We start from the raw sequence: 17,529 nt of genomic DNA, 5'->3' as shown, positions 1-17,529 counted from the left end.
AGTGTGACAGCTGTCAAGTGTCACTTGGTGTCCAGAGAGCAGGTGGTCCCTCATGCATTCTATCCCGTGATAGCTGCTGACAACTCCCAGAGAGAGTTTGAGGTAGCTCAGGTTCCCTTTGAATGGGGGGGGGTTTCAGGTACTCTTCAAGTTGCTGTAAGGCCCGCCATGACTGTTGATTGTCTCCTGGGCAATGATTTGGAAAACTCCCCCTGGACTAGGGTGGAGAGGGAGACACATTTGAAAATGTTGGGTGTGCCAGAGTGGGTGTGTGCAACCACTCGATCGATGACAGCAAGTAAGGGTGTTGATGGGGTCCCGGAGCCTGAAAGTATGGCCCAGGACCCAGCTGTGAAGAGAAGAGGCAGGAGGCGCGGGAAACCGGCCCCCATAGTTCCTGTGGTCCAGGAGGAGGCAGACCTTGAGGGGGATGCCCTGGAACCCACTGGGGAACAAGTTGCTGAACTGGGAGACCTGCCCGAGCTGACCCACTGGCAGCAGGATGGTGGTCCCTCCTGGGAAGAATTTTGTGCTGAACAGAAAGTGTGCCCTTCTCTTGTGGGTATGAGGCAGCAGGCCTCAGCCCAGACAACAGGTGATCAGTCAGGGTCACATTTGGTCTACTGGGAGAACGATCTCCTGTATAGCGAGCCTAAGGCTGCTGAGCCTGGGTCAGCCCGTGTGCTGGTGGTACCCCAGTGCTTCAGAGCCTTCCTACTGGGTTTGGCTGATGACGTTCCGTTAGCTGGACATCTGGGGCAGGACAAGACCTATGACAGGCTTGTCACCCATTTTTATTGGCCTCAGATGAGAAGGGATACAGATATTCATTGCAAAACCTGTCAAACTTGCCAGGCAAGTGGGAAAAGCGGGCGGAAGCAGAAGGCTCCCCTCCAACCTTTTCCCGTGGTCAGTACCCCCTTTGACCGGGTGGGGATTGACATTGTTGGGCCCCTGGACCCCAAGACAGCCATGGGCAACAGGTTCATCCTGGTCTTGGTGGACCATGCCACACGGTACCCGGAAGCCATCCCTCTCAGAACAGTGACGGCCCCCGTGGTGGGACGGGCACTGATGGGTGTTTTTTCCTGCATGGGGTTCCCCAGAGAGGTGGTGTCAGACCAGGGCACCAACTTCATTTCCAATTATATGAAGTTTCTGTGGAAGGAGTGTGGGGTAACCTACAAGTTCACCACTCCTTTACCACCCTCAAGGTAATGGGTTGGTTGAGAGATTCAACCGTACCCTTAAAGGCATGATTATGGGTCTTGAAGAACCAATGAGGCGTAAATGGGACGTCCTCTTGCCATGCCTGCTGTTTGCTTACCGTGAGGTGCCACAGAAGTCTCTAGGGTTCAGCCCTTTTGACCTTTTGTATGGACACCTGGTAAGAGGACCTTTGAGTCTGGTCAAAGAAGGCTGGGAGCAATCTCCCAGGAAACCTCACCAGGATGTATACAGTTAAATGCTGGCCTTTAGGAACCAGACTAGGCGCTTCAGAGATCTTGCTCAGGCAAACCTGGAGGCCAGCCAGGAAGAGATGAAGCGGTGGTACGACCGGAATGCCACTCTGGTGGAGCTTCAGCCTGGTCAGAAAGTTTGGGTCATGTCCCCTGTGGAACCTTGTGCGCTCAAGGACAGGTGGACTTGACCATTTGAGGTTGTGGAGAAAAAGAGCGATGTCACCTACATGGTGGACTTGAAGTCTCCCAGGAACCCCTTGCGGGTCCTGCATGTCAGCCGTTTAAAGCCCCACTTAGAAAGGTCCGAATTGGGCATGCTCCTAGCTACCGATGCTGGAATGGAGGAGGAGAGTGAGCCTCTTCCTGACCTCCTGTATGCAAAAGAGCAAGATGGGTCAGTGGATGGTGTTGTCCTCTCTGACACACTGACCCCTGAGCAGCAGCAAGATTGTCGCCAACTGTTGGGACAATTCCCTGATATGTTCTCCTTGATTCCTGGTGTCACTCAGTGGTGTGTCCATGATGTGGACACCGGGGACAGCACTACTGTGAAGCACAAGGCCTACAGGGTGACTGACAAGGTCAGAGCATACATCAAGGAAGAGGTCTCAGAAATGTTTTCCTTAGGGGTGGTTGAGTCCTCTAGCAGTCCTTGGGCCAGCCCAGTGGTCTTGGTCCCGAAGGCTGCAGCGCCTGGTGCTTCACCAGAACTTCGGTTCTGTGTGGATTACCGAGGACTCAATCCAGTCACCAAGACTGACGCGCACCCCATCCCCAGAGCTGATGAGCTCATAGATCGGTTAGGGGCTGCCCGATACCTTAGTACGTTTGATCTAACGTCTGGGTACTGGCAGATCGCCTTGACTGATGGGGCAAAGGAGAGGTCAGCATTCTCCACACCAGATGGGCACTACCAGTTCCGGGTTATGCCCTTTAGGATGAAGAATGCCCCTGCCACCTTCCAGAGGTTGGTCAACCAGGTATTGGCTGGACTGGAGGATTTCAGTGCCGCCTACCTGGCGACATAGCAGTGTTCAGCGCCAGCTGGGAGGAACACTTGCGCCACCTCCAGGAAGTGTTGTTGGCCCTGCGCAAAGCAGGCCTCACAATCAAAGCCAGTAAGTGCCAGATTGGGCAGGGTTCAGTGGTGTACTTGGGGCACCAAGTAGGGAGCGGCAAGGTGGCCCCCCTGCAACCCAAGATTGATACCATCCTGGCTTGGGCACCCAGACTCAGGTGAGAGCCTTCTTAGGTCTCACGGGTTACTACAGGAGGTTTGTCAAGGATTATGGTAACATTGTGCACCCCTTGACTTCGCTGACTTCCAGGAAGCAGCCAAGACTTGTGATCTGGACTGACGCCTGTCAGACGGCATTTGACACCCTGAAAACTGCAATAAAGTAAAGTAAAGGTAAAGTCCACATTTGTAAAGCGCACAATCACCCGTAAGGGTCTCTAGGCGCTGGGGGCCGTCGGGAAGATTAAGCGAGCTATTGCCCAGAGTCACATGGTGCTGGGCTAACCTGCCGCCGGAGCCGGGGATCGAACCGTGGTCCCCAGATTCCAGCATCAGTTGCCCTGGCCGCGGCGCCACACCTCTCCCTCCCGCAATGTGCACAGCACCTATACTCCAGGCACAGCACCTATACTCCAGGCACCCGACTTTTCTAAAGAATTTGTTGTCCAGACGGACGCTTCAGAGCATGGAGTGGGGGCTGTTCTAGCTCAGGTGAATGAAGAGGGACGAGACTTACCTGTAGCCTTCATCAGTAGGAGGTTACTTCCCAGGGAACAGAGGTGGAGTGCGATAGAGCGAGAAGCATTTGCTGTGGTCTGGGCGCTGAAGAAGCTAAGACCCTACCTGTTTGGGACTCACTTCTGGGTTCAGACAGACCACAGGCCCCTCAGATGGTTGATGCAGATGAGGGGTGAGAATCCAAAGCTGTTGAGGTGGTCCATTTCCCTACAGGGGATGGACTTCACGGTGGAACACCGCCCTGGTACAGATCACGCCAATGCTGATGGTCTGTCCAGATTTTTCCGCCTTAGTGATGAGGACTCCCTAGGGTAAGGGTAGTTCTCCCCACATTTCAGCTGGAGGGGACACGTGTTAGACCTGGCATCATTGGCATGAGTCCCTCCTCCATTTTTCTGTTCGCCTTCTCTGTTTACGATGTTTTTTGCTGGTATATTGCTTTGGGCACTGTGCCACTGCTGATCAGTGCCACAGTCCAAGTGCTCCCTATGTGAAATTGATGTATTGATTGGATTCCATGTTTGGCTTATTTGGTTTACTGTCAGTCCCTAGTAGCGTGCACCAGGAGTGCCAGGGCTTGTAAATACAAATGCTGCTAGTGGGCTTGCAGCACGTGTTGTGCCACCCACAAAAGCAGCCTAGTAAAAGTATGTCTAAAGGTCTGCCATTGCTAGACCTACGTGCAGTCTGGTACTGTCACACGGACTGCGCAAGTACACCTACTTGCCAGTCCCTAAACCTTCCCTTAACTTCATGTTAGTCACCCCTATGGTAGGCCCAAGGGCAGGGTGCATTGTAAGCATAAGGTAGGACAAGCCTGATGAGGTTGGCATGTCCTAATAGTGAATTACAGCCATATTCGTTTTTCACTATTGTAAGGTAAACTGCTCTCCATAAGTTAGAATGGGCTGCCAGGATTATTAATGGTATAATCCTAGCGGGCTCGGGGAGCATGGTGCAATGTCGAATTTGGTATCCCTGAACTCAGAGTTTAATAACGCATCCGTTTGGGCGGATGGTTTTTGGACTCTGTGTTTGAAAATAGCACTTTTAGAAAGTGGCTATTTTCTTGTCTAACTGTCTACTGGTCTCTGCTGGTTTGGTGTGCGTGTGACAGGAGCTGGGTGGCTCCAGAGGTCTGAATGAGTCAGTGTGGGGTGAGTGGGGCATTTGCATTGAGAGTAGGGGAAGAGTAGCTCCTGATAGCCTGCCCTGCCTGACACAATGCTGGCTCCACCTCCTGCCAGGCGAGTGATGGCTCTGTGCCTGCCAGGGACGATCCTGGCCCCACCTCCTACCGGGCGACTGATGGCCCTGCCCCTGCCAGTGACAATGCTGGCTCCACTTCCTGCTGGGCGGCTGAAGACTCTGCCCTGCACAGTGAATAGGCCAGGTGCCTCGGCCTGGCAACACCCACAACAAACCCAGGATGGGGGAAAATTCCCCTGTATGGACAAAGGGATCAAAGCCAAAAAGGGGTATAAGAGAAGGACCCCTGAACTAAGAATTTAGATCACTTCTGACAAGGAAACCTGAACCAAGGACAAGAAGCCTGCTGATCCAAGTACTTGCCTACCCCTTCTGCCAGTGTGCTGTTTGTTGGGGGAATCCTGCAGTTACTTCTTTATTTTTGCCAAGGAACCAGGAGAGAGGAACTGAGTGTGTACTATCAAGCTGTGCCAAGCAAATCTCCAAGGGCTGGAAGAGTGCCAACCTCCTGTTGAAGTCACAAGGCCAAAGGAATTCATTTGTTTGCTGAAAGTTCTTGTTGCTGGAACCTGAAAATCCAGCACCTCTGAAGAATCCAGCAATCCCGACGCTGACGGACGCCGCCAAATCCAGCTCAACATCGTGAGTGCAGCTCCCGTGTCCCGCACCTTCGACGCCGGCCGCCGGGCCCGATCGACGCTAGTAGCGAAGCCGCTGCCGACGCCTTGACACCGAGACCTCTCGACGCTGTGAGTACTGCTCACTCTTGCAACATCACCATCGACATCGACGACGACGCCGTATCCTGCTTCGCCTCGTGAGCGCTGCTCCTGCCTGACATCTGTCGACGCCGCTGCAGATCGCCCCGACTCCGAGGCCAGATCGACGCTGAAGACGCGACGCTGGACATCTCGACGCCACTGATCATCGTGTGCTTCACTTTTCCAAGGTACTGTGTTGTGGGGGTCTTTGCGACTCCGGGCTCGACGTAGCGCTCCTCGCGGTCGACGCCGAACCTTTGGATCAACTTTGCCTCGACGTCGTGTGACTCCCGTGTGGGTTACATTGTTGCCAAGAACTGTGTTTTAAAGAAGAAGAGTTGCTTTTGTTACTAAAGACTTTGTGCTAAGAAGAAACTATGCTTGAACTGTTATTTTTCCTTCCAAGAGTATTTATTAAGATTGTGGTATATTTTTGTCGTTATTTGGTCTTGTGCTAAGCCTTATATAAACATCCTTATTTTTATAATACTACTGTGTCGTGTCCATTTGTAGTGTATTCACTTTATTACTGTATGTGGTCATAAATGCTTAACGCACTGCCTCTGAGATAAGCCTGTCTGCTTTGCCAAGCTACCAAGGGGGTGAGCAGGGGTTATCTAAGTGTGTGATCCGCTTGCCCTGACTAGAAAAGGTGTGTCCCTATTTTTCAGAAGTGTATACCTCTGCCAACTAGAGACAGCCGCTTCCAACAAGCACACTGTACGTTTTTTGTCTGGTCCACCACAGGCCTTTTGACAGCAGAGAGCTAAAAATGATTGCCAATGCCCACCACCTTCAATCTCCAGCATACATTAGGCACTGCAATTTACATGGAAATAAAAGTTGGCCTGTCATTTTGTGATTCAACAGTTTAGTTAGTTAGAAGTTTCATTGTTAAAGCAAGAATTCTCTTTCAACTTGAAGAATGACACATTACTAACCTAGAGAAAAACACACCTAAAAGCCTTAAAAGAATATCAAGATCAGAGCATGGCCACTTACTCTCAAAACATTCCAGACCTTAGTCAGTCCCTCAGTTTCACTCTCATTCTCATTCCAGTGCTGCTTCCTCATTTGTGTTTGATAGGTTTGGTCTGCATGTATCTCACCCAATCTCAGGAATTAAGGATCATTAATCTGGCCAGAGCTGCACCCACCACCCCCTCCCCCCCCTAGCACCTTGTGACCCTCACGGGTGAGTAGCGCGCTTTATAAACGCCCTGATTGATTGATTGAGTTCTAGGGTCACATCTAATGCAGTGGAACATACACACTCTCATACACGGTCAAATCAAAATCAAATCAAAATTCCTTTACTCGACTGTGTGCAATACAGTCATAAAAGTACCATAAAAATACACATATATATATACAACTCAAATATTAAAAAGGCAGTTCATCAGAAGCAAGAGATCACAGAATAGGATATAAGTTCTCAAACAAATGTAGGTATACTGTTAATCAGAAACATATTTACAGGAGTAGGGTAATTCAAATAGGGATTAGCCTTCCATGCTTTTTCTGAATTTCAGGGCTGTCTTTAAAAAATTACATGTGAACAAAGTGCTTTCACAGTGCAGCATTTGAAGATAAAGTAGTGCTGGTCCTATTTGCACAAAGTTCATTTTTTTAAGAAGAGGTTTTAAAAACATTTTCCGTGGTGTCATATAAAAGGAGCATACAAATAAAAAGTGTGCCAAATCTTGCGGAGACTTGTTGTCGCAGCCGCAAGTTGGCAACACTTGTCCCCTATGGGCTCCACTGGGCACAGCTAGCATCAGATGAAATAAGTCAAATCGAAATCTGGTCAACAGGAAGCGCTCATATTTGGAAATGGGCCAGGATAGGTATGGTTCAATTTGCATACAAGATTTAGTTAAAACATGTCTCATCACACTATCCTTCTTCAATTCTAACTCTTCCCTGGCGAGCTGTCGGGACAACAGGAAAGTGTCCTTTACAAATGTTATGTCATACTTGGATACTTGCTGTGGTGTCAGAAAAAGATCCGACCTACCCAGATCTTGAAGACAGTTTCTGATATATTTTAACCAGGGTATCTTGAGTTTCCCTTCCCAGTTAAGTGCTTCGAGGAGGATGTTTTGGGTAAATGGAATTTCATCGTTCAGCCAGCAATTAAGCCAACACAGCAGGGGTTTTACAGCGATCTTGTCCCCTAGGTGTGGCATGCCCAGTTCCACATGGATGGAAAAATTAGCTGTGCTCTTTGGAAGACACAAAACTTGTTTTAAGAAGTTATTTTCAGTGGTTACAAGGTCGCCCACTGGGACAAAGCCCCAAAGTTCACTCCCATAACTGGCGACAGCAATGCTTTTAGCTTGGTATAATTTCATCGTAGCAACCACTGGTGTGTTTCCCATTTTGCGTGCAAAATCAATTATTGCAGCATTGGTCCTTATTATTTCTCCTTTATTTTTCCTTACTGCGGGACCCCATGTGAGTTTGTGGTCAAACAATACACCAAGATATGAAAAAGTTTTTGTTATGGGTATTTTTTCCCCGTTGACAAAGAAGGGGTAGGATTTTTTTGAGCCAGATCCTACCTTCATAACAAATGACTTGGTGTTGTTGATACACAGGCCCCGTGAATTCATAAATTGGAAGAAAGAGTCAAGTAGTGTTTGAAGGCCAAGTGCAGTTCTGGAGATGAGGACGGCATTGTCTGCATAGAGCAGAACGGGTACGCCCTTTTCCCCTATGTATGGGTAATCAGTATTTGTTTTTAAAAGATGCTCCTCAAGACCGTTTACGTATAAATTAAAAAGAAATGGCGCTAAAATGCAGCCCTGCCTGACCCCCGATTTATTTTGAAGTCTCTGGTTACTTTCAAGTCTTTAGTATAGCGAACATTCGCTCGTGTATCACTGTGGAGGTCAGCTAAGAAATTGATAAAAATTTTTTCAACTCCCATTTTTAACAGGACATCCCAGAGTTTTCTTCTATCAACGCAATCAAAGGCCGATGAAAGGTCCATAAAGGCCATGTTTAGGGTTCCATTTCTAGCCAGGGTGTACTTGCCACTAATTAGATATAGATTCAGGCATTGAGTTATTGTTGAGTGCCCTGGTCTAAAGCCGTATTGAACGGGTGACATAACATTGTTATTTTTGGCCCATGTGGTCAGCCTGTTTAAAATGATCCCTCCCACTACTTTGGCGACTGAATTTATCAAAGAGATTGGCCTGTAACATGCTGCGTTGCTTCTGTCACCCTTCTTGTAAACGGGTACAATAGTTGAGGTCCCCCAGGACTTTGGAGCCCCAATTACAGCTCCAGCATTGACAACCGCCGTGAGGATTGGGGCCCCAGAATGGAATATTTGATTTAAATAGATCTGGCGGGAGTCCATCTGGGCCCGGGGCCTTGTTACTGGTTAGACAACGGATCCCCTTTTCAACTTCTTTAACTGTGAAAAACAGAGGTGCTTCTTCAGGAAGTTTGGTTACTTGTGTCATCTGGGGATCGTCACTCTTGAATATTAGACTAAAATGAGAGATCCATTCATTCTCGGGTATAATAGTTCCAAGGCTGGCAGCGTTAGGATCGGCAAACATCGGCTTGTTGATTATACCCCAGAATTTGGAACTATTGCCCAGGGTTGATGGGTCAAGCAAAGACTCCCAGATGTTCGCTTTTATGTCCCTTTTACGGGATGCCAAGGCTGATTTATATTCTGCTCGCAGGATTTTGATATGTGCAGGGTCCCTTGGCTTATTCTTGAGAGCCGTTTTCAGATTTCGACTAGCTGCTGAACAGACATGATCGAACCATCTTGGCTGTTGGTCAATTGGGCCTTTTGATGGAACAGAAAGCAATTGATCAATTCTTTGAGTTAGCACAGTAAAAGCAGATAGAATAGATTCAGGAGGTGTAGAGTTCCTGTTCACAGCTCGTTTTAACAGATTCATGCAAAGTATCACTGTTTATCATGGTCCATTTCAAACGGCGGTTTCTACTGGTCAGTTTTAAAACACCCGGGTCCTTTTTGTTTTTCCGTAGTTGAAAAGGACCCTTTTCTAATTCCACTGAGATTGGATTGTGGTCGCTGAAAATGCTTTCATGTATATTGAAATTTAACGCTGAAATTGCCAGATCAACAGAGAGAAGTATATGGTCTATGAAAGAGCCATGCTCTGAGCCTTTGTAAGTTGGTGTTTCAAAAACGAAGGAGTCCTCATTCAGAGACATTGCAACCCTCAAGTTCAGACCATCTATTAAATTGTTCATGTTTGTTCCTCGTGGACAATGCGCAAAATGAAGTCCTGACCTGTATCCGCATCCCAGGGAATCCAAGGTTGTCGTGGTCGGGTTTCCACAAATGTGTGCATTAAAGTCACCAACAATTATTTTGTTACGTGGTAATTTAGCCAAGTTATCTCGTAGATAGATTTGGAGCTTGATGATGTTACATTCTCCTGCTGGCATTACAGAGTTGTAAATGTTAACCAGAGTTAGTGCTGTTTTACCCTTCCCGATCTCCATGATCTGGATGTTCCTATTATCCATCTGCTTGTTTTTTATCTGGGAGATAAGAGAGAGGCTAATGAATGTTGCGAGGCCCCCTTTTGGCCTTCCACTGGGCGATGGAGATGCTGGGACAAAGAAACTTTGGAACCCCTCAATGAAAACATTGTTGTCTGTGAGCCAAGTTTCCTGGAAGCACAATATGGTATAATTCCTAACAAAAGCTACCCACAACTGATCATTAACTTTTGCGGCCAGTCCTGCAATATTCCACGACAAAATTTTTATGGAGTTAAGATCATTACGATCACTCCGTAACTCTTGGATCGCGTTAGGTGATGGGTGCAGGTTTGGGTTAAGATGACTTGTTATAGCTGTCTGATGATTTCTAATACTGTATAACAGATTATGGGCTGCAGTAGAGAAAGAACTGCCTGCTTCAAGTATGAGGGGGGTAAATGCTCTTTGTGAGGAGAAATTTTCAGGACAAGATGTTATCGGCTCTGTTATGTTAATATCTGGTGCCGCACTTGGGAAATCAGAGGTACTTTCTGATTTGTTAGTACTTATTACATTGATATGATCTTGGGGGTTTAACCGGTCAGATGAAATGCTAAGGGGCAGAACAGATGGCAGTCAATCCACCTCATCCAGATGATCATAAGTATATAGGGCATCATATCTCTTTGATGTTGGAATCTCATAATGGTTTTGATACAGATAGGGATGTATATGATCTCGCTTGTATGAGTGTTGGACAGGTTCTAATCTCTCATACGTTGCTTGAAGTGGATGATTATATGCTCTACCTTCCCATGAGTGAGCGTATCTTTGCGAATCTAAATCTAGGGTCATCCCCTGTTTAGAAATATAAGGGGGTGCCTGAAGATGGAAATGGGCTTGGGGCATCGGAAATCCCTCTTGACCGTAATAACGGTTGGGGTTTTTCCTATGACCAATTGTGTTAGGTGGATAAAAATAACTTAGACCCATTGTGCGGATCAGACTATTTGTCGAGGGACTCCTCCAATTTGCGATGAATTTTGCTGCTCCACTGTCTTTAAAGGTGACTAGGATGCAGTCTCCCTCTGTTGATTTAAATCTTGAGCCCACCCAATCTACTCTCTGCACATAAGAAATGGTCCCTATTATATGGGTGGGAAGTGGCCTGTGAGTGGTTAGCCATTGCATGACCTTGTTCTTTAATTCCACGTAGGTTTCCCTCCTATTATCAGTTAGTTTAGGGACCCCAATCAAAACTATTGTATAAGCGTTAGACTCAGGTGGGAGATTTATATGGGTAGGAGTTTTTACCGTCATGGATTCGAGCTGATAAACCCTGCTGACTTGATAGGAATATTCGTCGTTGGTAAGAGGGGGTGCCTCAATGACTCGACGTTTGTTTTGACTGTTTCTGAGGGATAACCCTCCGCAGCCCATTCGCTCTCATCGGTGTCCTCCCGTATCTGTGTAATTTGTGTATTATTTGTGGGTGTAGCTATTACCTTCACTGAGATGGGTGCTTCTTGTGGGAAAAGATCCCTGTTGCTGTGACATTATCTGTTTAACAGTACTGTTTGCTGGGTCACTAGTATTTTTTACAGTTTTTGGGTTGCTTACTTTGAGGCTTGTACTTGCTGGAACAAAAATAGAGGTTGCATTAGACATTTTTTGCGATTTGAGAATGCCAGAGGATACTTCGTTTTGTGTTCTCTCGAATTTTCCTAAGGCCTTCTCAATATTGACAATCCGTTTGCTGATGGGTTGTAAAAGAGATTTAATCATAGTTTCTATTTCACTCAGAGAGGGTGTTTTTGTTATAAGTGTCTGGTCAGTTTGCCTTGTCTGCTCTTTGACTAAACTACTCTCCACGTTGTTCTTGTCAATTCGGGGTGCGTCCAGGTCTTGAGAGGGTCTCAACAGAGGCCCCGCTATGGTAGTTTCAGGGGGTTTCCCCTGTATAAATTTCTGCCACATATCTTTAATTGAACGTTTTGATTTGCCTAAAAGGCAGTGGGTTTTTTTCATGGGGTGTTTTGTCTTTCGTTTTTTCTTATGTCGCTGGGTTTTGCTTATTTGTTCAGGAATTAACGTCTATGCCAATTGAGTGGCAGGTATGTGGCTCTCAATTAGTTGAACCTCAGAATCTGGTGATGATGTATGCAGACAGGATATGTTACTACCACGATTAGTCGAAACCAAAAGGCTACTCTCCATTGTATTCTCTGTGGGAAATGTAAACAGGGATTTTGAGGTATTATCCTTAATATGCGACCTTGGCAGATCTGTAATTGATTGCATTATTAAGGATTCCTGGGAGTTAGATGTATCGTCCAAAATGTGTGTGTTGTTGGTAGTATGCATGGACAAGTTTGGAAAGCACATATCTGGGGTCAGGGAGAGTCGTCTCTCTGTGTTCTGGATAGCGTCCGCCACTACGCTTATCGTTTTTTGTAACATGATATCAATGGCGGTTATAGTGGGTAATGGTGTACTCACAGTTTTTAATCTAGTTGTTGATCTCGTTGCCATCGGGGTTTTCTGTACTTTAGTCATCCTCAAACAATGAACATGTACCCAAGCACCTTATGTTGGTTATGTAGGTTACCCTGTTACAGGGTGTCTTCACGGAGGAAATTAAGGGGGGTGGCTCGGCCCGGCCACCTCGGGCCTCTGAGGGCCACAGAGGGCCTGCCCTTTGCCCGGGCTTAGCCCGGCGCGTCCCGCGGGAGGAGGGACCTGCCGGGACTTTATGCGCCGCCTGGCGCACTGGTGGATGTCGTCGCCGCCTCCCCCTGGAAGCTGCTGGGAGGTGGAGTCCAACCGGCGGAGCCAAGCCCGGCCGGTCGGCGATTCAAACAGAATGGCGGAGCCAAGCCCGGCCGCTGCACAGGCAGGTGCGTTTCCTTGTGGATCAGGGCGTCACTCAGGGAAATTATCCGGATGCTGGGTGCAGTGGTACACGGTCCTCTCACGTAGATGGGAGAAACACCCTACTCCCCCAATAGTCAATCCCAAGATTGACACACAATGTTTAAACGCTGTGAGGCACTTGTTACAACAGTAAACACTTTGGGTCTAGTACAGTGTACAATACAGGAATGTAAGACTTAAACAGGAAGTTTCCCCCAACTTTATCAAGGCTCTTATATTCTTGAAATCATGTGCAAGGTCTTCAGTATTCTTCAGACTGGTGCTGTGTTGCAACACAATGCTAGTCTGCAGCACACTCTCTTGGAAGCAAGTCATGGGACTCTGTGCAGGGAGGACTCTCTCAGAAGGAGTGTCTCCACTGGTTATGGGGAAAAGGGAGATTGTGTTACGTTCTGTAGACTACACTAACATAAACTTTCTGGACACCACATTGATTAAAGATGTTCTGGTTCATTCAGTGTGGGAGCTATACATCATGATTTTGAGCGTTTTGTGAAGCGGCAAATATCACTGTTACCTGGAAATATTTCTGTGCCAACCAATAAAAAGATTTAAATCGGGCAGCTTTCTCAGCATTTTGCATTGACTACATTTCCTGTGGAATATATTAAGGCCATATTGTTGATGACATCTCAACAGAACAGTAAGAACATTGCACACAATTTCAAGAATATAGGAGCCTTGAGAAAGTCGTGGGAAAACGTACCCTTTTATGACAAAGCACGTGTTGTCTTAAAGCTCTTGGGACTGTCTTAAAAAGAGGTCAAAGCGCCAAACAATAAAGTCTTAGATTCAAGAACATGATTCCACAGCTTCAGGATTGACCTGAGCGCCCTCAATTAGCACTCCAGGACAGACTGGGAGCCTGAGCCTGCTCTCTCCAGCCTCAGCAATGCAGCTGGGGCTGGAGAGAGTTTCACTGCCCATGATGGTTTGGCCAGCCTTAGACAGCTGGCCAAACCTTCATGTGCAGTGAAGGAAGTGCACTGCCACTCCCCTCGGTGCTGTCACCCCCAGGCCCCGCCCCCAAGAGTCTGAGGGAAAGAAGAAATAAAACAAGTCTTGTGTTTTTTTTTCCTTTGCTGCCGTTTTTGGGGGGATGACGCGCCTCTGCCACATCGGAGGAGCCACCTCTGCTCTATGGAAAGTCTCCAATTAGACATTTTCTCTTGTATTGGACACTATAATCCATTTCTGGTCCTCTGTATACTTCTTATTGTACACTAACTTTCACCTGATTCTAAAACTGCTTTGGCAAATTATTTAGCTCCTCATCATATTATACCACATCTCTTGCTTTTTCTCCCATATGATAGATTATCATTCATTTTGATTTGATCATTGTTGTATTGCAAACCTTGCATGAATGCATAGGTGTCTGATTGCATAGGTTCTTGTTTGTCAGAACACTGTTTCAGGGACTCATTCACGATAATGTAACTATAGGTAAGTAGTCTTCAGTATATTTTTGCACTAAAATTGCTCTTGTTGTGGAAATTTCCAAATTTCTAGAGGTTTGAATTTAGAATGATGTGTTCCTCATTACATTCCGCTTCCCAAAAATCCAGAGATCCTGACTGTGTAGCTTGGATTTTTACATGTTTTTAAGTAATGTAACTTTTTTGCTCTACAAGGAGCCACTTAGATGTGTATACAGGTTAAGTCTTTCAACTTATTTTGATAGCTCTCTTGATATTTCCTGATGTTATGGCAATTACAAATAGTCTAACCTCTCTTTCACCATAAGCAAGATGTCACCACTACACACCCAGTAGACCATCAGACACCAGTCAGCTCCACGTGACACACCACTTGTCATTCCAAATGTGCTTGTCTTCTTCATGACTGATGCACAATGTGTCAAAAAGGGCCTTAACACAGTACAGTAAGATATCATTACTTCACTTCCTACCTGATGATTACAACACTACATAAGTATTAAAATGTGTGTGCGTTTTCATAGTGTTTATAATGGACTTGATTGAAAGACAATTGTAACCAGTTCTTTCTAATCATCATCTATTGTTCTAGTCATCCAGTCACAAATCTGTATCACATTAGGCTGACTTGCAACCAAAGATCATGGCTGCCTCTTTGTTAAGTTCCTGCCTGTATTAGGCTTTCTCAACCGTGATCATTCTAAATTAAGACCTAACTTTCCAAGACTGCACAGCCAGAATCACATTCTGGTTAACTTCTGGTAATTCTTTAGGAAATATGAAAAACAGATCTTACCAGGTCTCCAAGCAGTCAGTGGAAATGAGCGAGAGCTGGAAACTAGGGGAGAGATAGACCAAAAATAGAGGTGGATGAGAGCTCATGTCAGAAGATCTTGAGCCACAGTGCAGTGGCTTTGGTGGTCTGAATCTTTGGTTTGAATCTTATACAAGGGTGGTAAATTTGTACTGAACTATGGGCTGAAAGGTACCTCGGGCATAAAACATAAATAACAGATTGTGTTCGCTTATATAAGTGCTGATTTTACATGTGCATTATGAACAGACTATTGTTGTGGTTAACACCTGAGTGGAACCGGCAAGTTTCTTAATTGCTGATGTATTAATTCTATCATCTATGCATATATACCAATATTTGCAAATTCAATGTTATACTTGGAAACTGGTAACTAAAGTTTAAAAAAACATAACAGATTGTGTTACTCAGGGTTGTGTGACCGAACCACACATGTGTTTACCTCACATGCGGGTTCCACACGGTATTAATCATGCAAGACTTAACCACGCATATGCCTTTACCATGCACGCCTATACAGCTGAATATGTGTTGTTAAAGCTTATATGGCAAAGACAAAGGTGTGGTTAAGACTCATCAGGTAAGTGTAATCCCCCCAACCCCTGCCCCCACCCTGAGCCCTAAAACACCTTCAGGCTAGAATTCTATCCTGACTCCAGGCCCCCGACCTGAGCCCTAAAACGTCTCTCAAAGCTCAAAAAAGTATCCCAATCCCTGCCCTAAAACAGCCCCCCAAACCCCTTCCCAGAGACCTAAAACTACACCGCTCTCTCTAAAAACCAACCTCTTCCTCCCTGAGCACTAAAAACGTCCCTCCCCCCAAGCCCTAAAAACTTGCCCAAACACCCGAGAACTAAAAAAACTAACCAGAATCCCCCCTGCCCCTAAAACCTACCTCGACCCCTGGCCCTAAAAGCTTCCCTGACTCCCTAAATCCTAAAAACTACCCTTACCCCCAAGCCCTAAAAAACTACCCCGACTCACTCAAGCCCTAAAAACCTCCCGGACCCCTCCCAGGCCTGAAAACAACCCTGACCCGCCAGCCTGAAAACTTCCCCGACCACCAAAACTTGACCCCAGCCCCACTTACCTCACTGCATCCGCTCCTGATCCTTCCTCTTTCTGGCCCCCCAGTCCAGCTGCTATGCGTGGTTAAGGCATATGCATTGTTAAGGCAGGCGTGGTTACGCTTGCATTGTTCAGACATGTGTGACTGGGCCTGCCTTGTTTCGATTGTTTTCCATTCCTCAGCCATATTCGAAAAAGACATATTGGGTGCACTTTAAGTGCCATGGTCACATTCAAGTAGGTGGCACAGTGAAAGAAACAAGATTCCTGCTAGATTCAAGCTAACGCTCTGTCTCTTCCAAAGGAGCTCATTATTCCTTTGCCACTACCAAAAAGAAACATAATAATATATCTGTCTCACCTTTCTTGCTCAGTATATGATCTCCAAGTTCCCCACTTAGTGCCCAAAAGCAAAGCACAAATGTGATTCAAGGAGCAGCACTTCCTTAACACCTTAACCGCGGCCGTTATTTCGCAGCAGTGTGGTGGTTCCGCGGAGTGGGCGGGGCCACGGAGTGGGCGGTTCCGCGTCGGCCATTGGACGTTCGCAGCACCTGCGAGGTAGTGCTCGCGACGGCCAACAGCCGACAGCAGCAGGGAAGGGGTTAAAAAGGGAGCAATGGTGCAAAAACTCCTGTGTGCTGACCCCCATAAGAAGGAAAATAGCACTTCAAAGACAGCCATGAGCAGATGACTCATCCCTGGGGGCACAAACAAGATTAAGGGAAAGTTAAAGAACTACTGTTTGTGAAAGGTACACAGATAGACTCTGCCAAACTGAAGAACTACAGGCCCATCTGCCTGCTCACTTTTCCAACAAAAGTCCTAAAGAAACCGATCATCCAGCAACTCACCCACCAGCTGTATCACTGCAACCTCCTAGACCTCTCCCAATCTGGGTTTTGAGCCTACCACAGCACATAAACAGCCCTGATCTCAGCCACCGATGACATCAGGGCCCTCCTGGACCATGGCAGAAGGGCAGCCCTTATCCTCCTGGACCTGTCAACAGCTTTCAACTCCGTCCCACATCACACCTTGATCGACAGACTCCACCAAATCGGAATCCAGGGACATGCCCGAAAGTGGATCGTATAATTCTTCTCTGGAAGAACCCAGAGGACCCAACTCCCACCATTCACATTGGATCCCAAGAACATCATCTTTGGAGTTCCCAAAGGATCTTCCCTCAGCCCCACCGTCTTCAACACTTAAATGACTCCCCTGGCACACACCGTAAGAACACACAGACTCAACATCACCTTCTACACCGACGACACCCAGATCATCATCTCAGTGATCGAAGAGCTCACCACCACCAGAGCCAACTTCCACAATAGCATGTTGAACGTAGCCGAAGGGATGAAAAACAAATCTCAAACTCAACAAAGACAAGACGGAAGTCCTCCTCTAAGGGAAAAACACCTTGCCCTTGACCAACACATGGTAGCCCACAGAACACGTGTACACAATGAAGGACCAGCATAACTCAACTAGCACCCAACCTTTCACCAACTGACCAGACAATCTGATCTGAACTGCCGCTTCTTCCTCGCAGACACCTCCCGGATTTCCCGAACCAACAGCGGAAGACGCTCTT

Source organism: Lissotriton helveticus, chromosome 4_1 (genome assembly GCF_964261635.1).
Source record: "Lissotriton helveticus chromosome 4_1, aLisHel1.1, whole genome shotgun sequence".
Lineage (NCBI taxonomy): Eukaryota > Metazoa > Chordata > Amphibia > Caudata > Salamandridae > Lissotriton > Lissotriton helveticus.
The sequence above is the reverse complement of the archived record's forward strand: the minus strand, read 5'-3'. Positions refer to the sequence as shown.